At 55.4% G+C, this 24,208-nt stretch overlaps 1 non-coding gene across 1 annotated transcript; it reads left to right on the top strand.

Moving 5' to 3' along the window:
- The first annotated feature begins 2,504 nt into the window (after positions 1-2,504).
- Positions 2,505-2,586, top strand: TRNAA-AGC (transfer RNA alanine (anticodon AGC)). The gene has a single exon. It is a non-coding gene; the product is annotated as a tRNA-Ala (tRNA).
- The last annotated feature ends 21,622 nt before the right edge of the window (positions 2,587-24,208 follow it).

Consider the following 24,208-nt stretch of genomic DNA (forward strand, 5'->3'; position numbering starts at 1 on the left):
CTTCCCCCTTCTTCCCCTTTCTGCCATCCTCCTCCCCAGTTCTACATTCCCCACATCAAAATCAGAGTTTGTTCTTTGCACAGGGAGAAGTCCTGTTTGTGTTACCAGCAGGGGAAGGGGGAGAGGAAAGTGAGAAGAGCGGGCAGGGGAAGGGGGGGCGGGGGAGGCACAGAGAAATACGCCGGCATCACGCGCCTTCTCTGAGAATGGCCCCACGTTCTGAAGGGAACAGAAAGTGGCCTGCGAAGGGCGAGTGTAGCTGAGCAAATAAGTGTGCTTCTTGTTTCCCTGGCGGGTTAGTGGCTAGGGGTCAGCACTGTGCGTGCTGTGGCCGGGCTTTGATTCCCAGTCAGGGAAAACAGCCTCATCTGTAGTCATAAAATTGGCCAAGTATTTGCTCTTCCCATCAGTGCTGGGGGGGGGTGGGAGGGCCTGGGGTGCCAAAGACAGGCTCTGGCTGGGTGACTCCTGGCCAGCAGCCAAGAACATTTCTGAGGCAGCTGCTTCCCTCCCTCTGCTGTGCAGAGACTTGTAGTTCCTGGAAGTGGGGCTGTCTCCCCTCCTTTGCCTTGGGCCCATTTGGCCATGGTTCAAGGGGGTTGCTGATTCTGTAAAAGCTGCCCTGGTAATGAAGAAACAGCTAAAGTGACACTGGCAAGAATTTGAACCTTTGAATGAGTAACTAGCCTAGCTCATACTGAATGGTGTGGCTTAGACTTGCCCCACACTGCTACACAGCCCACAACCCTCTTGTGCTGCTTCACAGCCCGGTGATGACTGGGGTAGAGGAAAGGGACGCCCTGAGCCAGAATCTGTGTTGGGGAGAAACTGAACTGAGCCCGCTTGCCCAGCGCTGCTCATGCCCCCAGGCCCTGCCTCCTGCCCTCCACTCTTAAATTTCTTACAGATGCTGTTTTATCACACCCCTCTCACCCCCAGCCTGACCGTCCTGCCCCACTTCCCAAAGGAGCCCTTGTGTGGCCATGGACAGAGGCTGCACTGGGGGATTGGCCCTGACTGCCCAGTACCTTGTGATGCCAGTGGCAGAGCACAGTCTGGTCTGGAAGCAGCTGTAGCAGACATTAGGGGGTGCAGGAGTGGTCTGAGGCCAGCTGCGGCGGCTGATGCCCCAGGCGGAAGGTGCGATCCGCACCCGTGCCTGTACGGCTGTGATGTAATCACAGGGCGCCCTGGCAGTCATGACATAATCATCGTGCGCACGGGCTGGCAGCGCTCTAGGCAACTGCCTATTTCCCCAGGCTCACGGGCTGTCACTGAGGGGGTACAGAGCTGACTGGCTGGGATTTTTGTGAGATCCTCAAGCCACATGTAGCCAGCGTCCCCCCGCCCCCTTGCCCTGTCCTGGGGAGCCAGACACCGCCAGAGCTGGAAGGAAATGGGGAATGGCTGCACGCTGGGAGTCAAAGGTGTAGTCTGGGACCATAGAGTAGAAAAGTTTCACCAAACTGCATGCAGAGAGCACCATGGCTTAGCTGGCTCAAGCTACTGTCTAGCAAACACAAGATCCTGGGTTCAACTCCCAGTGATGCCTGTTGGAAGCCTTTGCTTACATTTTCCTATGTGCTTCTAGGACACAGAAGAGGCCTCCCCTGGCCACCCATGGAACTGCTGGTTCAGGAAAAGGCTGATTGGAGAAGACAGTTCTCAGGGGTGGGGGGAAAATGGGGGTGGGGGTGCCCAAACACCTCGCGATCAACTGGTCGAGGCCTTGTGATTGACCAGTCGATCGCGATCAACGGGTTGGTGACTACGGGTCTAAACTGAAGCTTTTTTCTGCAGCCACACTGAAGAGCAGCAGCAATTAGCTGTAAAGCCTGGAGTCACATGCTCACATTCCATCTAAATGACATTGAAATAGTGTCACACTAGGCTGTGAGAAGGGATCTTATCCTAGTGGCACCCACTGTCACCAGGGAAGAAGCAGATCTCAAGGTGGGTAGAGAAAACTCAATTAACAGCATTTTGTCTGGCAAAAGACTGCTTACCAATAGTTGTGGGTGTGCAATTGGCATTCTATGCTTCTTGGCCTCACTTTCCTGTTGTTTGTCTGTGTGATAGTCTGGTTTGGATCTGTTTCAGTCTGCTGTGTAATTGATTTTGCTAGGTGTAAATCAACTAAGGCAGTGTGGTATGATTGGTTAGGTAATTCTGTTACAGTATGTTCTGATTGGTGAGTGAAATTTTACTAAAATAATTGGTTAAGGAAGAACTAAGCAGTATTGAGTTTCTCTATATAAACAGGGGTCCAAGAAGGAGATCAGCAAGAAGAAGGAAAAGGGGAGAAGAGAAGAGGAAGGAAAAGCGAAAGGAAGACCAAGAAGGAGAAGAGAAGACCTTGAAGCAGAACTCACCTCCAAGGCAGCGTAACACCACAACAGCCAGAACTCCTCTGCACAGCTGTTGAAATGGTTTGCTGTGTGAATTCTGTGGCAGGTGACGTTAAGCCTGCACATTGGGATTATTCACCAGCTTTCTTAGCCAGAGCTGTTGTGGCCGAGTGGTTAAGGTGTTGGGCTAGCAATCCAATAGGGTTTCCCTGCGCAGGTTCAAATCCTGCTCTCAGCGAGGCCTGTGTTTTGGCCACACCCCTTTCTAGGTCAACAAGGGCCTCTCTGAGAATTACTAGCAGTGGGGCTGATGGTGCCAGTGCAGACACAGCCTATATGGCTTTGTGTCCCCTTTCAGCAAAGGCAACAGCTGCACTAGTGGCACTTCCACAGAGGGCCCTGGACCATGCTGCTGCAACCACTTGGTCCCAGGCAAAGCACTGCTGAGACGCCCCAGCCCTGCCTCCTCTAATCTCAGCCTAACCTGTTTATCTGACTCCCACATGCTCCTGAAAGCCAGCACACAGGCCGCCCAGCCCTGCACCAAAGGGCAGGCACTGAAACTGCCTTGTGGGCATCAAGTGGAAATGCAATAAGAGAAGACACCATGTTTTTGTCTGGTTTTAAACCAGGGTCCTTTTCCATGTTAAGCAAATGTGATAACCACTACGCCACAGAAACACACTTAACACCATCTTCTGCTGCTGCACTTAAACTTGGGCAAATATTCGGTTGGCAACCCTTTGGCCAACAGAGATTGCTGCAGGGTAAAGGAATTCTCTGTTGTCAGTTTTGTGCCTTCAGGAAGGGACCAAACTGAAGGAGGCCGGGCCCCCACGTGGGGACTCCAACCTAAACCCTGAGACCAAGGGGTTTACAAGCCAGATAATCAAAGTTTGCCCCATTTCTTCCTCCCATAACCCTGCAAAACCTCAAAGGCAACTCCACAGTCCCAGCGGCTGGGGGAGATGTGCATGTCAGAGCCTCTGCCCACTGAGCTGTAGCCTTCTGTGCCTAGGGAGCCAGACACCGCCAGGGTGAGAAGGCAGGAATGAAATGGGGACTGGCCGAACTTTGCCATGCAATGGTGTTGTCTGGGATCATACAGTAGAACAGTTGACAGGTGGATCAAAATAGGGCACCATGGCTTAGCTGGCTAAAGCATTTGCCTAGTAAATAGGGGATCTTGGGTTCAATTACTGGTGGTGCCTTGTTGGAGCCTTTGATAACATTTACTTATGCCCTTCTGGGACACAGAAGAGGCCTCTCCTGGCCTCTCATGGAACTGCTGGCTCAGGAAAAGGCTGAGTGGGGAGGTGTATGCGGAAGAAGGAAACCACAAGTCCCAAGAGGTTTCTCCCCCACAGGTGAGAAGCACCTGATGCCCATAGACCCTGACTCTCCATGGCTGCAGGAGCTGCAGAGGTTGCACCCTCAGGCTCTCTGGGCACCGACACCCCTAGGGAATCACAAGGCTGTGTGGTGGTGGCTCTCCTGTCCCAGCAATTGCAGTCAGAGCCCTGCCTTGCCAGTGCCAGTCACAGCAGCCTCTGCACCTGCTCCAGGCTTGTGGTTTCCTTCTGCCCAACACTCCTCCCCAATCAGCCTTTTCCTGAACCAGCAGTTCCATGGGTGGCCTAAGGAGGCCTCTTCTGTGTCCACAAGGACATAGGAAAAGGTGAACAAAGGCTGCAACAAGGTACCACTGGGAGGCAAACCCAGGCTGCTTTGTTTATAAGGCAGATACTTTAGCCAACTAAGCCATGGTGCCTGCCTCCGAAGTCTCTTTAAAATGGTTCTTTGTGTTTCCAGACAACACCTTTGCCTCCCAAAGTGCAGCCGTTCCCCATTTCCCTCCAGCCCTGGCGGTGTCTGGCTCCCTGGGCACAGAAAGCTACAGCTCAGTGGGCAGGGGGCTTTGGCTTCCTTGCCCATGGGATGCTGTTGCAGGAAGGGCTGCTCAGCAGGGCTGGGGTTCACCTGTGGAGGAAGGGAAGAGTATTTGGGTGCAGACTGGCTCACCTAGTGAGGAGGCTTTAAACTAGGTTTGACTGGGGCAGGTGCCCAAAGCCCACAGGTAAATGAACAACATGGACACCTGGGAGATGGGCCAGAAATGGGAGAGAGCAGGGGCTGTAACCGCAGAGATAAAGGAAGGACGCGGGACCACTGGGAAGCAAAATCTAATCTGTGTCTTAGATGCTGGTATAGACACACAGGACTATGGATAATAAGCAGGAAGCAGTTGGTATCACAGGGACGTGGTGGGATAATACAGGACTGGGATATTGGCACAGAAGGGTTCAGATTGCTCGGGAAGGACTGGCAGGGAAAAAGGGAGGAGGAGTTTCCTTAGATATGAAACGTGCGAACACTTGAACTGAGGCAGAGATGGACACAGAAGACAAGACTTGTTGGGAGTCTCTGGATGAGGTTACAAGGGGTAAAACCCAATAGTGATATATCACGCTAGGCATCTATTACAGACACCTCCCCAGGTAGAAGAGGTGCATAAGGCTTTTTAAACAATTAACAAAATCATCCAAAGCGCAGCTGGTTTCACACACACTCAGCCTCACCCACAGCTGGGAGGCAGTTTGCAGGGAGCTGAAAAGAAACTGGCTGGCAGAACCAAGTCTTGGAATTCTTCTGTGTCCAGATGTGCTAAGCAGCTGGCAGGCAAGCTCCCAAGTGCTGGTCTGTTCCCGCCCTCCCCAGGCAGGCAAATCTCCTCTGCTGGGTGTTACAGGTTGCACTTTACCTACAGAGCTGTTGCATGTGAGGCAAACGTGACACCCACTGCACTGCAGAGACCAGCCCCCTGCCTTTTGGGAAGAGACCCCTGAAAGCGCTTAGCCCTCTGGCTCACTAAACAGCTTAGCCCTGTAGCAGCTAAACAGGTTAGGCTGAGAGTGGAGGAGACAGGTCTGGGGCTGAGACTTCTCAGCGGTGCCTTGCCTGAGACCAGATTGTGGTGGCCACACAGTCCAGGGCCCACCCAGAAGTGTCACTGCTGTGGCTGTGCACCTTCGGGGCAGTGTGGCTATGGCCTTTGCTGCAAGGGGACACAAAGACACAGCATGTTCTGCCTCATGCCCAGACCCCAGCCACCCCATTTCCCTCACTTTCTTCCCAACCAGCCCCTCCAGCTTGCTTGCACACCCTCCCTTTTTCCTGCTCCCTCAATCCTGGCCAGACACACCACCCTGCCCCTGCATCCACATTCCTTCTGCTCCCTTTCTCCTGGCCACACACGGCTCCTTGGCGCTTCTCAAGCCAGGCCCTGCAAGGAACCACCAGGCAGGAACCAGCCCTTGGAGCTCTGCTTGCACCGGATCTGGTAGTTTCCCACCACATCTCGCCTGAGAAGAGGTGACTTGTTCCCCTTCCTTCTGACCTTACGTCTCCGTTCCCTTCAAAGGTCTCCGCTGCTTCGGGACCCGCCTCCTCAGGGTGCTGCCCCTCTGCCACTGGGCTGAGAGTGGGAGACTCCACAGTCTCTGCACTTGGGCTGAGAAATCTCACTGGGACTCGTCTGTTGATTGGTTAGTCAGCCCGATGGCCAGCCAGATCCATTCCGTAGCGCTGCCCAAGAGGAGCGTTACAAATGCCCAGTGTCCATTGGTATTTTCTGGGGCTCTGTGTAGGGGTTTGGGCTGGGCCATCTTTTCCACGGGAAGTGCCTCTTCTTTGGAACAGCAGCTCCCAGGAATTCATGGAACTTCTTCTTCTCAGCTTGGGAAAGGGACGACTCAGGGGCAACGGGGCAGAGTTTAGTGTAATGATGACAGGGGTGCAGAAAACAATAAGAATTTTTTTTCTCCTACTGAAGATCCCAGGTGAGAGAATGAAACTGGTAAGTACCCAAATTAAAAATAAACCAAAAGGAAGCATTTTTGCACCCAGTGGAATTCTTTGCCAGAGGATGTTGTGAAGGTGAAATCTATAAGGTCCAAAAAAGAACTGGATAATTTAATGCAGGAAAGGTCAATCAGTGGCATTTAACCAGGATGGACAGGGAAGGTGTTCCTAGCTGGTGTGTTCTAGAAGCTAAGAATGGGCGATGGGAGGGATCACTTAATAACTGTCTGTCCTGAGGATTCCAACTGGGCAATGAAATTAGCTGCTGTCATGAGACAGGATCCTGGGCTAGTTGGGCAACTGGCATGGCCCCATCTGGCTGTTCTGATGTTCTGTTTGGTTTCTGTTCTTGTCCCCTCTGGACAATGGAAAATGGACCCCTGTCCTGAAGGGGACAGAAAGTGGCCTGTGAAAGGTTAATGTAGGTAAAGAAAAAAATGCATTCATGTGTCCTGATGGTCTAGTGGATAAGATTTGGTACTTTCATTACTGAAGTCTGGGTTCAATTCCCAGTCAGGGAAACCAGCCTCACTCTTCACATAACAACAGCCTACTTGTTCATCTTACCTCATTGTTACAGCAACAGTGACCCAAGAGATTAATTCAGGGCCCTTCTCCCACCTCTCTGCCTTCTAGGTCATTTAGCTGGTGGGAGAGGAGAAGGCTCCTTCTCACACTCATTCTTTGGACTCCCATTCTCTCTCTGGCCTCCGAAACAGATCTCAAAGAGACTCCCTGCAGCAAAGCAATGGGGGGGGAGGGGTCCTCTGAGATGGCACCTGCCCTGCAGCCTGTCCCACCTGGCCATTGTCATGGACTCTCTGTGAGGTCATCACCTACCAACCTCCATTAGCCAATAAGCTGAGGGGCTGCAAAAGGTCCTTGTGATGTCACTGCCACACCCACCCCTGCCCTCCAGGGCTAATGTCTGGCCCCAGGTAGCCCCTTTGCCTGGCTGGGCTGCTCCCAGGGGTGAAAGTGACACATTTCTTACAGGGACTGTTCTATTGGGCACCAGCCTTTGGGCTGGGGGAGGCTCAAGGCAAAAACAAGGGGGTTTCAGTAAAGCTACATGTGAATGGATCCATCTAGCAACCACTGCCAGCCACACGCACAGGGGGGAGGTTTCTGTGCAAGTGAAACATGCAGTGGAGACATACTGGGAGAGAAGGGCAAGGGCAAGGGGTGGAAGGCAGGTACTTCAGGTGCCAAAGTAGGTCAGTTTGGAGCACATTAGACAGCAGTTCTAAAGGTCCCTGGGTCAATCCCAGACATTGACAAAAGCTTTTGTTCTTGAGGCAGCCCAAGGAAGGGCTCTGGGGTCTCAGGCAGGGGGGCTCTCAGCAAACTGGGCTCTCAGAGCACAGGGGAAGTTTGGGGGTTTGTTGCTTGTCTCCTGACTTTGTCCCATTTCCTGCCTCTTTTCCTGATCTGACCCAGAGGCTGAAAGGGACGGTGGCTGCTGATGGGTGGGGCGGGGGGGAGAAGACGGACAGGAAGGACCCAGCAGAAAGAGGGTCAAGGGTCCAAACCTCTCTGTGCCAGTTGGCCTCACATCGTGACCACCCAGCAATCGCTCTGATGAGGCCATCGCCTGTGGGCCTAGGGGAGCTAGGCAGCTGCCTAGGGCACCACTAACCAGGGTGCCCAATGATGCCATCACAGGCATTGACAGCTGTGCAGGCAGAGGCACCGATTGCGCCGCCCTGCCCAGGGCGACAGCTACTGTAGCCGGCCTCCGGCCGCTCTTGGGAAGGGGGAATTTTCACTGCTCCTGTCCTCTGGGGTGAAATCCCAGCACCAGCAGGGTTCAATGCAAGAAGACAGCCCAGCTGGGACTGAAAACCACTGCTCTAGGTGAGGTTTGAATCCACAACCTCTGTATGTCTCCTGGGTGCACTGTCGTATAAGTACTGCAGGCCGACCCATTGTGCCACTGGAGCTGCTTTTGGAAACAGTTTTTTCAAAGTCCTTAGATTGAAAAAGTAAAGACACACAATGTGGACTTGAAGGAGAGGGGCAAGGAGACTCACTCTCACAGATTTGCACAAACCAACACCTCACCAGTAGGCCCCACTGAGATTTGAGCTCAGACTGCAGAAAGCAAAGTCTTGCTCCTTACACCATGGGACCACCACACTGCCCCATGTTTGAGTTTCTCAGCTGATAGCTGATACTCTGCTCTCCTTGCTTTTTCCATTCAGTGGCTTCACCTCTCCAGACCCTGCCCATCTGTATGTGGTATCATGGGAACTATCTGGCTCCCTCTCCGGCAGAGGAAGGAGAAATGTTGCCATGTGTTACACCCGTTGGCAGCATACAGACCCCGGTCCTGGGTCCCCCTGCCCTGAGATACATGGGACAAGGAGAAACTCCAGGAGATGGTTACCCTGGGATCACGTTGCACGTGGATCCAAAGGCTGAGAGGACCCAGACCCACCCTGTGGCCAGGAATGCCTGTTCCTAGAAGCTCCCACCTAGAAAGGACTCAGTTGAGGGGGGAGGGGCAGGTGTCAGGAAGAAACTGGGGAGGAATTGGATGGCAGAGGAGTTACAGAAGTTTCTGGGAGGGGGCAGGTGCAGCTTCTTGGCTCAAGTTCAAGAGCAGCAAAGGGGCTGCCAGACATTCTGCATGGCCCATGGCCAATAGCTTTTCTCATGTTTCAGGTGGTCAAGTGTAGCTTCTCCACCATTTGGCTGTGATCAAGAACTTCCTGCGTATTGAAAAAGCAGCTCCCAGCTGTGGGACCCACTTGTGCCCATTTTTTGGGGTTAAAGTAAAACCTTTGTAAGGGGCTTCATTGCTCCTTCTTCCCTTTGCATTGGCTGGGAATTAAACCCACATCAACTGCTTAGAAGGTAACTATGCTCAGCACTATGCCACCAATGCCTGTGTCTGTTTCTTACCATGGTTCTGGAGTCTGGAATGGAGACACCTGGGCAGCAGCAGCTGCAGTTTCAGGACGACCCTGATGACCAGCAGTTCCAGGATGAGGATTCCAGGAACGTTGTGACCCTCCCCCTGGAACTGGTCCCCCAGATGCAGGAGGCCTCCCAGACATCTTCGGGCACGCGGGCGGGAACATCAGGTGAGTGCCGTGAGGTGGCAACACACACAGGGCAGGGAGGCAGGAGCACAGGGGATGATGCACTATCGTTAAGCGTCATGCTGATCGTAGGTTGGGGGACACCACACATGACCAAGCCCATAGAGGGCCGTCCTCCCCCCGCCATGTGTGCATGGCACCACCTGCTCCTGCAAACAGTACTGCCAGAGAGTAATTTCCCAAGACTTGAGGTAAAGATAGATGGGAAATGGGGGTGTAGCTCAGTGGTAGCGGAGAGCAGTGTGGACATACCCTGTGTGAAAAGGAGGGAAGAGGATACTCCTGTCAGTGAGGAGCAGGGCGCATGGATCCCACTCCTTCCTGCAAAAAACTGAACCAGCTGAGCACTTTGCAGATAACTGGCCAGAGCCCTGCTGGGAGAGGCTCCATCATGCACAGACTCTGCGCAGGGCCAGCCTGCTGGTAGGAGGCTCTGGCCATGGACTTTCCTCCCCTCTCTGTTACCTCCTGCACCTGGGGCTGAAAGGGACGTGGGCTGCAGGCTGGTCCTGCCCAGCTGCCTTCCCCAGTGGGAGCAGAAAATGCTCATGGAAGGGCTCACACATTGTCCCCAATGCACTGGCCCAAGGCCCAAGTCATATACCTAGACTTTAGTAAGGCATTTGATACGGTCTCGCAAGATATTCTTATTGATAAACTAGGCAAATATAACTTAGATAGGGCCACGATAAGGTGGGTGCATAATTGGCTGGATAACCGTAGTCAGAGAGTAGTTGTTAACGGTTCTAAATCCTGCTGGAAAGGGATAACAAGTGGAGTTCCTCAAGGGTCTGTTTTGGGACCCGTACTGTTCAATATCTTCATCAATGATGTAGATATTGGGATAGAGAGTACGCTTATTAAGTTTGCAGATGATACCAAACTGGGTGGGGTTGCAACTTCTTTGGAGGATAGGGACATAATTCAAAATGACCTTAGGAAGTTAGAGAAATGGTCAGAGGTAAACAGGATGAGGTTTAATATAGAGAAATGCAAAGTGCTCCAGTTAGGAAGGAACAATCAGTTCCATACATACAAGATGGGAAGCGACTGTCTAGGAAGGAGCATGGCGGAAAGGGATCTAGGGGTCATAGTGGACCACAAGTTGAATATGAGTCAACAGTGTGATGCTGTTGCAAAAAAATCAAATATGATTCTAGGTTGTATCAACAGGTGTGTTGTAAGCAAAACTCGTGAAGTCATTCTGCCGCTCTACTCTGCACTAGTTAGGCCTCAGCTGGAGTACTGTATCCAGTTCTGGGCGCCACATTTCAAGAAAGATGTGGAGAAATTGGAAAGGGTACAGAGAAGAGCGACAAGAATGATTAAAGGTTTAGAGAACATGACCTATGAAGCCAGGCTTCATGAACTGGGCTTGTTTAGTTTGGAAAAAAGAAGATTAAGGGGGGACATGATAGCGGTTTTCAAATATCTAAAAGGGTGTCACAAGGAGGAAGGAGAAAATTTGTTCCTCTTGGTTTCTGAGGACAGGACAAGGAGTAATGGGCTTAAAGTGCAGCAGGGGAGGTTTAGATTGGACATTAGGAAAAAATTCCTAACTGTCAGGGTGGTCAAATATTGGAATAAATTGCCCAGGGAGGTGGTGGAATCTCCCTCTCTGGAGATATTTAAGAACAGGTTAGATAGACATCTGGCAGGGATGGTGTAGACGGAGCTTGGTCCTGCCTTGAGGGCGGGGGGCTGTACTCGATGACCTCTCGAGGTCCCTTCCAGTCCTATTATTCTATGATTCTATGGTCCTGAATTCTTGATGCACCTGGGTGCACCCAAATACTCCTTCTAGGGGGGAAGATTCCTCAGCTCACACCTGTCCTGTCTCACTTGGTGCCCTGAGAACAAAGCTTGCAAAGGGGTTTGAATTTCCTCCATCTCCCCTTCCTGCATCGCTAAAAGAAATCCTGAACCCGGACCCTTCTCCTGTCACTGGAGAGATGGCCCTGTCATGGGGTAAAACATAGTATGCAGCCTGGCTAGCTCAGTTGGTGAAGCATGAAACTTTTAATCTCAGGGTCGTGGGTTCAAGCCCCATGCTGGACAAGGTCCTTTAACTCACGTTCTCAGTTTGCAAACAATTCACACACTGCTTTCACCAGGGTTTTAGAAAGAAAAAGTCTAGTCCTGGGGTCCAGCTTTAGTAGAACCAGACAGAGAACCAACTGCAATTTCCATCTTCTGAGGAGAAGGGAAGAGGATTTTCTTCTCCTCAGTTCTAGCTACATCAGCCCAGGGAGGAGAAAAAATAACCCTCCGGCTGCTGATTGTCCCCTGTCAGCTTCTGTAGCTTCACCTCCTTCCACAGCAGCTCCAGCTTTGAGCTACAAATCTCAAGGGGCTGGTGAGGAAATGAGGAGCTGGCAGCTCGGGTTAGTGGCTTCCCTGAGAACAAGAGGTGGAGTGTTCACAAGGTGCATTCCCCTCCCCCGCAGAGCAGGGTGTAAGAAAGAGCCAGGAACAGAACAGTCAGCCAAGTTCCATCCACAAGAAAGTGTGTTTCTGTGGTGAAGTGGTTATCACAGTTGCTTCCCCTGCAAAAGGACCCTAGTTCAAAGCCAGGCAGAAACAAGGTATCTTCCCTTATTGCTGCTTCCCCTGGGTGCCCAGGTAACTGCAGCTGCTGCTGACCAGCCTGTGCATGGGATGAGCCCAACTCCATGTGACAGAGGGGGGTGACATCAGCTGAGAATGCCCCTGGGTGCCAGCCTGGGAAAGGGAGATGAATCAGCCCAGGCAGGTGCTTGGGGCTTGTCCTCCCCTGCCCTGGGAGGCTGGTGCATTGGGCCAGCTCTGCCTCCTTCCTCCCTTGTGTGACTTTCCCAGTGTACACAGCCCAAATGTTGGAAAAGCCTCTTCCAAGAAAAAGCTGCACAAATTGGGTTTTGAAATTTGCGTAGCTTTTTCCAGAAGAGCAGTGCAGTGTAGACATAGCCTGAGTGTTGCTCAGCACTAGTAGGAGACAGGGAGGGACAAAAGGGTCTAATGGCACCTGCAGCCTTTCAGAACAACCCCGAGCCCCAACCCAAGTACCAGCCCTTCCCTCCACCCTCACTGGGGTCTGCTGGGAACTGTCTGGACTCAAACCCACCTGGGTATCAGCCTAAGGATTGCCTGTTCTGTAAAATGTGCCCTCAAAATGAGAAAGCAGCTAAAGTGACTCTGGTGGGATTTGAACCTATAACCTTGAAATATGCAACTGGGCTCACATTAGCTACTGTTACTGAGAAGTCCAACATGCTTTCCATGGCACCACAGAGCCTGCTAGACTTCTGAGCTTGATATCTCAACTCTCTACTTTGCAGCATGGCAATTGCTGGGGGAAAAGACAGGCAAGCTGGATCTCTCTCTCTTTTGGGAAAGCAGGTAGGAAGAGAGAGAGGGCCAGTGAAGATAAAGAATGAGAACTGAGCTGTATTTGGAGAATGTGGGCATCGATCTCACTGCACCTAGCATGCTAAGCAAACACTCTACAACCGTGGTCCCCAACCCGGTGCCCGCGGGCGCCATGGCGCCCGCCGGGCTCTTTACATGCGCCCGCGGAGCAATCTGGGCTGGCAGGTGCCAGCCCTGGGCGCATGGCCGGTCCCGGCCCCGGGGGCGCTGCGCGTACCCTTGCCAGCTCCGGCGCCGGCCTTGGCCCCGCCCCCAGGAGCACCGCGCGTGCCCTTGCCAGTTCTGGCCTTGGCCCCGCCCCCGGGGGCGCCGCGCGTGCCCTGGCCCCGGCCCCGGCCTTGGCCCCGCGGCGCTTACGGGGGGAGCGCCAGCCCCGGTCGTGCGGCGCTTGCCAGGGGGCGCGCGGCTATGGGGAGGGCCCCGGCCCCGTGGCTATGAGGGGGGCCCCGCCCCCGGGCATGCGGCTGGGGGGGTCCACCCCCTGGCGGGCAAGTGTCCCCGCCCCCTGGCGCCCGGCGGGCAAACGGCCACGCTCCCTGGCGCCCGCCAACCTGAAAAGGTTGGGGACCACTGCTTTAAACTTGAGCTAATTCCCCTACCTGCAAGACCATCTGCTGCCCCACCCTCCAACTTCCAGAGTCCACAACATTGCTGTAGCTGCCCAAGGCTGCTTTCTGAAAGGGCCACTTGTGAGACTGACACCCGTGGGCCGGCTAGCTCGGAGGTTTTGAATGTGGTGCTCATATCACACAGACGCGTATTAAGAGCAAGCTCCTTGTTTGAAGCCATAACTGGCTCGCTATTCCGACGTCCCTGTAAACCTCAGGGCATGAGGAGTGAGGGATATTTTGGAATTGCGATTTATTTCGAAGTAAGTGCTGTGTAGCCAGCGCCAAATTACAAAATAAGCTATTTCAAAATAGATGCAAAATAAGCTACACAATTGCATTGCTTATTTGGAGCTGTGGGACAAACCCCTAGTGAATTAGAGCCCAGCTCTGCCCCCTGCTCCCTGCTCCACCCACCCACGCACTGACTCCCTTGCTATCATGTGGATGTTTGCATTGGCCCCTTCTCTCTGTAGCCAGGCTTCAGCCAGGACTGAGACTCAGGCAGGAGAATGTGACCCGGCTCCCTGCACCTGGGCCCTGCATTTCTCATCCCTTCAGAGACACTTGCTAGTGGAGGAATAAATCACAGTCACATGAGTGTAGATTATGAAACTTTGTTGTTGCTGTTGCCTTGGAAACTTCCCACAGGCCTTCCCCTGGGGGTTCTGGGCAGCCCGCTCACACTGCACAGCTTACTTCGAGGTGAGGGTGCTGGGTAGATGCACCCACCCTGTTGAGGACTAGCCTGCCGAGGGGAGGCTCTGGCCGTTTCCTTTTCTTGTCTCTCTCAGCCTGTGTCTACACTGCAGGCTTTTTGCGTAAGAGCAGATGTTCTTGTGCAAAAACTTACAGAGCGTCTACACTGCACGCACGTTGTTGCACAAGTAAATTTATAGTACAGCATCAGATAACAGGGTTTCTTGTGCAAGAGTTATTCCTCTCCCCACGAGGAATAAGCCCTCTTGCTCAAGAACTCTTCCACAAGGAGGCAGTGTGGATGGGCAACAGGGGTTTCTTGCTCAAGAAAGCCCTACAGCTAACATGGCCATCAGAGCTTTCCTGCACAGGAGAGCGTCCACAATGCTATGCGTGCTCTTGCAGAAAAGCACTTCTCTTTTGCAAAAGCACATAGCAGTGTGGACACACTGTTGCACAAGACCTTTTGCACAAGAACTCTTGCACAAAACTGTTCTTGCACAAGAAGCCTGCAGGGTAGATGTAGCCAGGGGGTGTCTGGGTTTTTTACAGCATTGAGCTTTGCACAACAGCTCAGATGAGGTGGCCGAGTGGTTAAGGCGATGGACTGCTAATCCACTGTGCTCCGCACGCATGGGGTTCAAATCCCATCCTCATTGGGTGTTTGCAGCCCTCTAACTTGCTTCTCTTCAGTTCATTGCCAGCCCCTCCTGTAACCCTGCCTGCCTGCCCCAGCCCCTCCCACTGCAGCCTGGGGAAAGGGGAAATCTTCACAGAGACACTCTCCCAGATGGGACCCCCAATCCCTTCTACCCTCAAAGGGAAACCTCACAAAGGAGGCGCCAGGCAGCTGGTCCATGGGGGTCTCTGAGATGGTCCCAGCCCTGCAGCCTGTCCCATCTTGCTGTTGCCATTGTCCCTCTGTGAGGTCACTGCCTCCCAACCAATGAGCTGGGGGGGGGGGGAGCCTGGGGGAAACTGTGACTCCCCACCCCCCAAAACCTAGACATGGCCTTGTCCATTTCCCTCCTTTCTGCCCCCTGCACTCCAGGTCCCCCCATCCAGCCCCGGTCTGCTCCCCACACTTGACAGCTCCCCTGCCCTTGGCCCCATGACTGCACTAGCCAGGCTCTAGGGGGAAGTAGGCGTGACAGGGACAGGAGGGGAGGGTCCAGGGGCCTCCATTCCCAAACTGGACACCTGCCCCCCTCCCCTGCCATCATAACATCTGCCCCCCAGCTAGGGAGCCCTGGCTCACTCCCCCCAGCACAGCCAGGAGGGGACAAGGACCCGGCACCCGGCACTCCAGGGGGTAGAAAGCTCTCAGGTGGGCCCCACCCCTGCTCTGCCCACTCTGGGTCCGTGAAGCCCCAGCCTGGCTCCTTGGCCCAGGGGGCAGCGAGGGGCCTGAGCTGCCTGGCCCCAGGAGGGGGGTTCCTAGACCGAGCTCAGCACCTGCCCGTAGTGGGGAATTAGGCACCAAGCGTCATGAGAGCCGGGGCTTACATCACACGCCCTGTGGGGGGCTCCCATTGGCTGGCTCCGGCAGCTCCCTGCTCACACACTGGCGTGTGTGGGGCCCATTCTGAGGGGGCATCTCTCCCCTTTCCCTGGGCATCTCTCCCCTTTCCCTGCCCAGGGAACCCATGGGCCCAGCTCAGGCTGGATGGGTCCTGGCGCGTCCTGTGACTGGGCAGGCGCTGGTCAGTGAGGTGCCTGGGGATCGGTCTCAGCCCCTCAGGGCCGGTGAATGTGGCCCCTGAGCCTTTCTTCCCAGCTGCACACGGGGGTTTATTTCCCTTCTGCTGCCGTTGGGGAGCCCGGCGCGACTCTGGCGCAGACACAGCGAGGGGAAGGCGGGCGGGGACGTGACTGAAATAAGAGCAGCGGGCAGGGGGCTGAGCTGTGGGGTCTGCACAGAGACTTTGTGCTGAGGGGGTGTCAGTGGGTGTAGCCCTGGCAACAGGGTGGGTCGGTGTGAGGAGCAAGGGGAGATCTTCTGCCCAAGAGCCTGTTGGGAAGGGATTTGTCAGCCCATCCAGTGCTGTGACATGGCTCCCCGTGACGGTCAGTGTGCGGTGTGTCGCACAGCTGCTCACCACAGACATGCAGGCCTGTGTGAAGCTGCTCCCCCTCCTGCACGGGTGCCCATGGGTGGCAGGTTTGTATAATTTTTGGTAGTGCCTCATTAGCCACGCCTCTGGAGATAACACGCTTGGGGCAAGATGGACACACGACCAGAAGTAAACGGTGTCATGTCACCCCTCTCCAAGGGCTTTTCCCACCATCCTCCTACCAACAGGGATTAGTTTGGCCCTCACCAACCCCCCCTCATGCAACTATCCTACAGTTGCATTAACCCAACATGTGGGACATTAACTCGGGGGGGGGGAGCGGAGAGGCTGGGGCAAGTGTTCTGTCTGAGGCTATGTCTAGACTCACGGCTTCTTGTGCAAGTACAGCCGTTCTTGTGCAAGAAACCACAGAGTATCCACAGTGCCTGCCTGCTCTTGAGCAAGGAAATTTACAGTACGGCGTGGTAAGAGAGGACATCTTGCGCAAGATCTACGCTCTTTTCTAACAGGTGTAAGCTCTCTTGTGCAAGAGGGCAGTGTGGATGCTCGGCAGGGATTTCTTGCGCAAGAAACCTCTATGGCTAAAATGGACATCGCTTTCTTGCGCAAGAGAGCGTCCACACTGCCATGGATGCTCTTGTGCAAAAACACAATTCGCACAATGCAGTGCGGATATGTTCTTCTGCAAGACTTCTTGCACAAGAACCCTTACGCAAGATGTTATTGTGCAAGAAACCTCCGGTGTAGACATAGCCTAAGAGTTTCCTCCCATGAGCAGAATGAATTTTGTGTTGTGCACCAGTACTGAGGTCATGTGGCTTGTTTGGATGTGCCACTGTGGCACCCAAGTTATTAATACATATTTTTAAACCTTTCCCTTTTCTCGCTGCTGCCATGTCTCCTCCCCTTGTTCCATCAGCTCCCCTGGTGCCTGCTGCCCCCCCCCCCAACCCCTCATCCTCCTCTGCTGTCCTGACTCCTTCCCTTCTCACTGCCTTCGGACTTCCTGAGACCTGCCCCCCTCCACCAGCCCTTATCTGCTCCCTGTTCCCACTCTTCCAGTAGCCCCACTCTGACCATGTGAGCTACCCCTCCTCATCCTCTCTCCTACCACCTCCCTCTACACACCTGCCCTGCCTCTCTCCTATGGTGCTGGTCCCTCCCTGCAGGTGTCTGCCCTTCTGCTTCACCCCCAGAATCCCCTGGCACCTGCACCCTCCTGGTGCCTCCCCCTTCCCTCACTGCCTGTGCCCACTTTGTCCTATTTTTCCCTGATGCCCACCCCATCACCACCCTCTGCCCCCATTCCTCTGTGCCCTCACACATGATTTGCTCCATCCCCGCCTTCCTCATGCCCACTCCCTCTTTCAAACCTTCTCCCAGCACCTCCCTCTCCCCCTCCAGTTCCCAATACCCTTACCCTCTCCTCTCCCAGCATCACCCTGTCCCCCTCCCACTGACACCTCCCCTCCTGCCCTTTCCTTCATTGTCTGCACTTGGTCCCCTGACATTTGTCTCTTCTCCACCCTGTCCCTTGGTGCCTTCCCCTTTCTTCCCCTGACCTGCCCCCTTCCCCTCAGCACAAGCCCCTTCCTCCCCCTCCCCTACCTTCTGCCTTCCAGTTTGCGGGGCAGCAGGGCTGGAGTCTGCAATCAGGCCCTGCTGCCCATCAAGGGACATAGGCCGTTCCTTCTAGGGCTGTGGAGTCTGGGTGTCCGCTCGACAGGGTTGCCTGCCGGGTTCTGGCTGCCGCAGGAGAGTGAGCACTTCCCTCAGCTCACCCCATGGGCCTGGACCTGGGTGGACTTCCTTGCCCTTGACTGCCACGTCGCTGGCATTTAAAATACCCGGCATGGCATGAGCATGCGCTGCAAAGGTGCAGGGGCTGCCCGCCGTGCCCACTCGCTGTAGCATCCGCCCAGGGGTGAGGCCTCTGCATCCCAGCACCCCTGTCTGGCGCGCAGTGTGTGCATTCACCGCAAGGGCCCAAGGGCGGGGGCAGCCTGCCGCGACAGCTTGCTATGGCGTGACTTGTGGTGGAGCCCGTGTGCTCCATCACACTGGGGCTGTGGGCGCCCTGTTACAAGTCCTCTTCTCCTGGGATGCTCTGGGGCTGGGGGGGGGGGGAGGAGCAATATTCAGAGCCAGGGGAGAGACCCAGCTCCAAATATTGCTGGAGCACGGGCACCACGAGCCCATATAACTTGCTGCCCATGCGGGTGCCAGCTCATGTCTCTCTGGTCACTGGCACATGTGGGGCCAGCAGCCAGCTGGCTCCCTGGGCTGTCCGTGCAGTTAAAACAAGCAATACACTGGCAGAAACGGGGGCAGGGGCTGGGCTGTGGGAAATATTGGGGGGTGGCTGCCAGTGCTGACCCCCTGGGACTGGCTGTGCCTGTGGCACTGGGTGAGAGTTTGGTGTTTCTTAGGGGCCGGACAAGGGTTTGTTATGACACCAGGACCAGCCCAAGGCCAGGAGATGGGCAGAGCCAAGTGTGAGAACCTGGTGTGTCTGTAGGGGTGGGAGGGACATCTCCTGCCTGGCACAAGAAGCTCCAGACCCCAGAGAAGCTAGGCAGGAGAATTGTGAGCAAAATACTCTGTTGGTTGCTTCCCTCCCTCCTCCTTGTGCCCTAGAAGAGGAGCCGTGCCCCAAACATTCCTCTTATCAGTGTGAGTTTATCAGTGGGAGGGAAGGACAAGCCAGGGCAGGAAGAACTTTCTCTCTACTGGGCTTAGATGCTGGGTGTGGGCCAGAGAGGGAGGGGGTTGGTGAGGGGGGGAGGGTTAGGTACAAACTGAGGGATCTGCAGTGGCCCCACACCGAGCTTGCTCACCAGAGGTGCCTCTATTCCCTAGGACCAGGCAGGAGCGCACCGTGTGCGTGTCCAGCTGCTGCGTTCTCCCTGTGAGTAACTCTCCTTCCCTTCTCTGGGCCAGTAAATCGTTGGTGACGGTGCCATAGGACTGGCTGCAGGCGCTGGGTTTGCTTTCAGCCAGGAGGTGCCAGTGACTTGGGGCAAACGCTCCTTTGGGATGGGCAGAAACCAGAGTGTTGTGGAGCTTGGGGAGGGAGCAGGTATCTGTCACACAGGGTGTCCTGCTGGGGTGGGGGGAGGAGGGTTCCTTTGAATTTGTTTCTATGTGTAGAATAAATGTTGGTGTGTGCACCAAGGTAGGTGCAGATGTGCACCACCCATAGAAACACAGGCTGCTGCCTGGGGTGGGGGGCGGGGGGAGGCTCTGCTAATCACCTGGGCAGCACCTGAATCTCTCCTGAGTGGCTGCCCAAGTGCTCAGCTTACAGGGAAAACTGGTGGGGGGCCCATGAGCAGCCCCAGCCCATGTCCACACCCCCGCCCAGGGCAGGTGGAGTCTGAGGCTCCCTACAACTGCCCCTGTGGTTCTTACCCCATTCACATTACAGTAAGAGCTGGCTGGGCAGTGGGGGGCATCCATGGACCCTCCATGTGCCCTGGGCAGGGGATGCTTGGACCAATCCATCAGCCAGGGGCAGCTTTTGAGCCCCCCATCCCCAGGTGGATGGTCCTGTGATGGCCCCAGCTGTATTGGCACCTCAGGGCTTCTCCTCTCTGGGCAGGGCTCCAGCTTCTGGCCAGGGTGGGGCGGGGGCCGAGCGCAGGGGGTTTGGGGAGGAGCAGGGGCGTCTGGGAAGAAGAGGCCAGGCCAGACCTGTCCACATTCAACAGTGGGGGGGGGGGCCTTGGCCTCCTGTTCTGCCCCCCCCCGGGGGATGGGCAAAGGCAGAGGTTGCTCATTGTGACAGGAGTGTCCCGTATCCATGGCAACATTGCACCCCCTGACCTAGGGCCTAGCGACATGTGGGGTGGGGCAGGGATGGGCAACAGCACGTGGGGCTGGTAATGTCTCAGCTCCCAGCCCTGGAGCAAAGGCTGGAGAGAGGCAGGAGGGGAAACTGACAGATGCACCCTTATCCTCCCCTGTACTCCTGGGCCAGTGAGTGGGGAGAGGGGCCCCTCTGGGGTGGGAATGTCCCAGCTCCCAGAGCACTGTCCAGGGGGCTGCAGGGTGCAGCGACCAGCAGAATCAGCAAAGGGCAGGAGGCAGGTGTGATACCAGCTCCCAGAAGCAACCCCCACAGCAGGGAGTCCTGGGGGGCAGAGGAACTGGGGGGGGGTTCCTACAGCCCGGGGCAGGTTAATTGACTCCACAAGAACCCAGAGGAGCAGGAGCCATCACGCCGCAGCTCCATGGCCCCCAGGGGAGAGCAGCCGCGCAGCCAGGGACACATGTGGGGCAAAGAGCCCAGGGATCGCAGGGCGCTAGGACCCAGGGGGTGTCAGGCGGAGCAGCGGGGCACAGGCGGGGACTTGCAGGCGCCCTCGCTCCTCGCAGCCCCTGGGGAGAAGGGGAGCCGGTGGGGGGTGCGAAGGGGGCGGGGCTGTGGGCCTGTGGGGCGCGGGGAATCGGGGCGGGGATAATTCTGGGGCTTGGTGCAGAGTTGGGGGGGGGGCAGGCTGAGCAGCCGAGCCTGGAGCAGGGAGGGAGCCTGGGAAATGGGTGTGAAATGGACCCAGACCCCTTTGGAAACTCCCCCGAACTGCCCCTTTCGCCCGGGGGGGGGCAGGAAAGTACCGCACCGCTCGCCCCATATCTCCCCCAGCCCGGAGCCTGCCCCCAGCCCCTGCCCCACACTCTGCACCCCCGGCCCCTCCCGCACCAGAGCTCCCAGAGCCCAGCCCCGCCCCCTGCATCCCGATGTTCTGGCCCCGCCCCCCGCTGGGTGACCCCACCCTGCCGCGCTAGGTGCGGTCCCTGCAAATGCCCCCCCACCTCGCGAGGGTCCGGCCCGGCGGCTGCCCCAACCCCACCCCCATCTCGGCCCCGCCCCACGTGTAACAATGGGGGGCGGGGTTTCCTCACAGCCGCGCTGGGGAGGCAGTGCCACGTGCCGGGGGGCGGGACTGGCGTGTGCTGTTGTTCGGCTCCCGCCCGTCAACATGCGGGGTCTCCCCTGCCCACCCGGCGCGTGACGGTGCTGACACGTGACCAGCCCCCGCCTCTTTGCTGGTCGGTCGAGAGGCGGGGCTGGGGCTGCAGGGACCCGCGTGGGCGCCCGGGGAGGAGATTGCGGGTTCGTGTGCGGCTCCCCTTCCCTCTCCCCCACGGCTCTTGTGCATTTCACGGGGGGACACCAGGGAGCCCACACCAGTGGGGCTGCTCCTGTCCCCGCTGGGCCCCCTGTCCCCTCGCGTGGGAGCACACCCACCTCCGGCAGCTCCTGTGTGGGGCAGCGGGGCAGGGGCAGCGGGAGAGCGAGCCCCCCCCCATCAATCCAGAATGACAGGAGCTATGTCTACACTGGCGAGGGTTTGTCTTGCGCAAGAAGGGGCAGTGAAGACAGCTCCTGGCACAGGACCCTCTCCTGCAAAAATGGTGGCTCATTAGATATGCAAATGAGGCGCAGGACAGTCCATGCTCAGCCTCATTTGCATATTTCTGTCACAAGAACAGTGTAGACACAGCCAAGGTGAATGCCAGAGCACTAGAAAGACTGTTGCCTGCCTACTGTACCCTGACGACATCACTGAGCTAGCAGCCTTGCAGACTGTGGGGCTGCATCTAGATTGGCAAGATTTTGCGCAAATATTTTTATCAGGAAAGTGGCAGGGGAGACAGAGGCATGGAGGAGAACAGGGTGAACCAGGAATCACATATCCAGGCTCATAGCCAGTCCCAGATGCTGTGCCTCTGCTTTTTAAAGGGAGGGGCATTTCAAAAGAAGAGGTGCAGCATCTGGTACCGAGCCTGAGACTGGACAGCTGATTCCCAGCTCGCACCCAGTCCCAATTGCACCTCTGCCTTTGAAATGGAGTAAGGGCCGGTGAGGGGCGTGTGCAGGGCAGGGCAGCCAGCCCTGGGGTGGAGATCGGGAAGGAGCTGAAGAGGGGAACAGGGATATGTGAGGCTGGGGCAGGAGAGGCATGCAGGAGGTGTGAAGAGAGATGGGGGGATTCAGGGAACACTTATGGGGTGAATGGGAGCAGGGGTGCAATGGAACAAAACTCTGAGGGGTGTCACAGGCAGGGAAAGGGGGATGTGGGAGGGGAGGCAGGGGCGTGACTATGGGAGCAAGAGCAGCCTGGCTGGGGAAGGGGAGACACAGGGCAGGGGTTGTACAGCCGGGGCGGGGGAGATACAATGGCAGCTCCCCCACCTCATGGAGCAGGGGGGACAGGGCAGAGGTGACTGACTGGTGGTAGCAATAGGGGGCATCAGCTCCTGGGCCCCAAAAATATTTGCTACTAAATAGGGAGTCCCAAATGCCCCTGCCCCGGCGGATGCCCCTCCCTGCACCAGTCGCCCACTCAACAGCGAGGCGGGAATTCCTTCTTCTGAATTTTTTTTTTATGTTGTAGATATTGGCAAACTCTGATCCATCACGGACTGGCACATTTCATTTGCATAGTCGTTATTTGCATAAAAAAATATGCAAAGAAAATCTTGCCTGTCTGCCAAGGGTTTGTGAATGGCTTTACCGGTCCGCTGTATAAAACAAGGTTGGGAGCCACTGGTCTAGTGGACAGGGCTCAGTGTGGAAGCTGAAGCCAGACAATTTCAGGCTAGAGAGGAGGCACAAATGTTCCCTAGGGTCGATGATGAGCCACAGAAACCAGTGGCCACAGGAAGTGGTGGATTCTCCATCTCCTCATACTGTCAACTCAGCACTGGGCAACTTAGTAGAAAACATTCTGTGGGGAAACAGCTTTGTGCCTGGGTAGCTGGGCTAAGTGCAATGGCTTGTGTCACAGAGGGGGTCAGACTGCAGGGCTAACGTTCCCCTTGGATACTGCAAATCTACAAATTTCAGGGTCTCATCCTGCAAACACTCACCACATGGGAAATTCAAATCCCGGGCTTCATTTGCACGTTCGGTATGCATACATTACCCCGCTAGTTCGAACTAGCGGGGTAGTGTAGACATACCCTATGAGAGGGCCTGAGTCTATGCTACAAATATATGGAGGAAAACCAGGTATTTTAGCTGCAGGAACCTAAATTTAGGCAGCTGTAGCCATGATTAGTGGCTTGTTTCTGGAAAACACTGGGTGCTCAGAATTGAATCCCATTGTTGCGGGTGCAGGGATGTTGAAACTCAAGCCAGGTGTTAAGAGAAACGAATGTGGATTTGGCATCTAACTTGGTTGTGGAGTTTATGGAAAAGCTAGACTCAGCATCTGCGCACAATGGCAGAGTCTAGTGTGTCGGGGGCATCGCCTGCCTCGCATAGGAAGCTCCAGACAAGACTCTGTTCATTGCTCCCTCCTCCACATGCCCTCTGAAGAGGAGCCAGCCCCAAACCCTCGTATCAGTGTGAGCTCTTGGGGAGGGAAGGACAAGCCAGGGCGGAAAGAACTTTCTCTCTCCCAGGCTTAGATGCTGAGAGTGGGGCAGGGAGGGAGGGGGATGGCGGTGGGGGGAGGGATTGGAACAAACTGAGGGATTTGCAGCTATCCTGTGTGGGATGGTTCTATAGGACACTGGGGCTACGTCTTCACTGGTATGAATTTCCGGAAATGCTTTTAACGGAAAAGTGTTTTGTTAAAAGCATTTTCGGAAAAGCGCGTCTAGATTGGCAGGACACTTTTCTGCAAAAGCACTTTTTCCAGAAAAGCGTCCGTGGCCAATCTAGATGCGCTTTTCCGCAAAAAAGCCCCGATCATCATTTTCATGATCGGGGCTTTTTTGCGGAAAACACTACTGTGCTGTCTACACTGGCCCTTTTCTGGAACAGTTCTCTGGAAAAAGACTTTTGCCCGAATGGGAGCAGCATAGTTTTTCCGGAAAAGCACTGATGATTTTACATTAGATCATCAGTGCTTTTCCGGAAATTCAAGCGGCCAGTGTAGACAGCTAGCAAGTTTTTCCGGAAAAGCGGCTGATTTTCCAGAATAACTTGCCAGTGTAGACACAGCCAGTGAGCTGGCTCACCAGAGGTGTGTCTATTCCCTTGGGCCAGGCAGGAGCGCACTGCATGGCTACATCTACACTGGCATGATTTTTCGGAAATGCTTAAAACAGAACAGTTTTCCGTTATAAGTATTTCCGGAAAAAGCGCG

This window comes from Pelodiscus sinensis, chromosome 19 (genome assembly GCF_052426305.1).
Source record: "Pelodiscus sinensis isolate ZL-2025 chromosome 19, ASM5242630v1, whole genome shotgun sequence".
Classification (NCBI taxonomy): Eukaryota; Metazoa; Chordata; order Testudines; family Trionychidae; genus Pelodiscus; species Pelodiscus sinensis.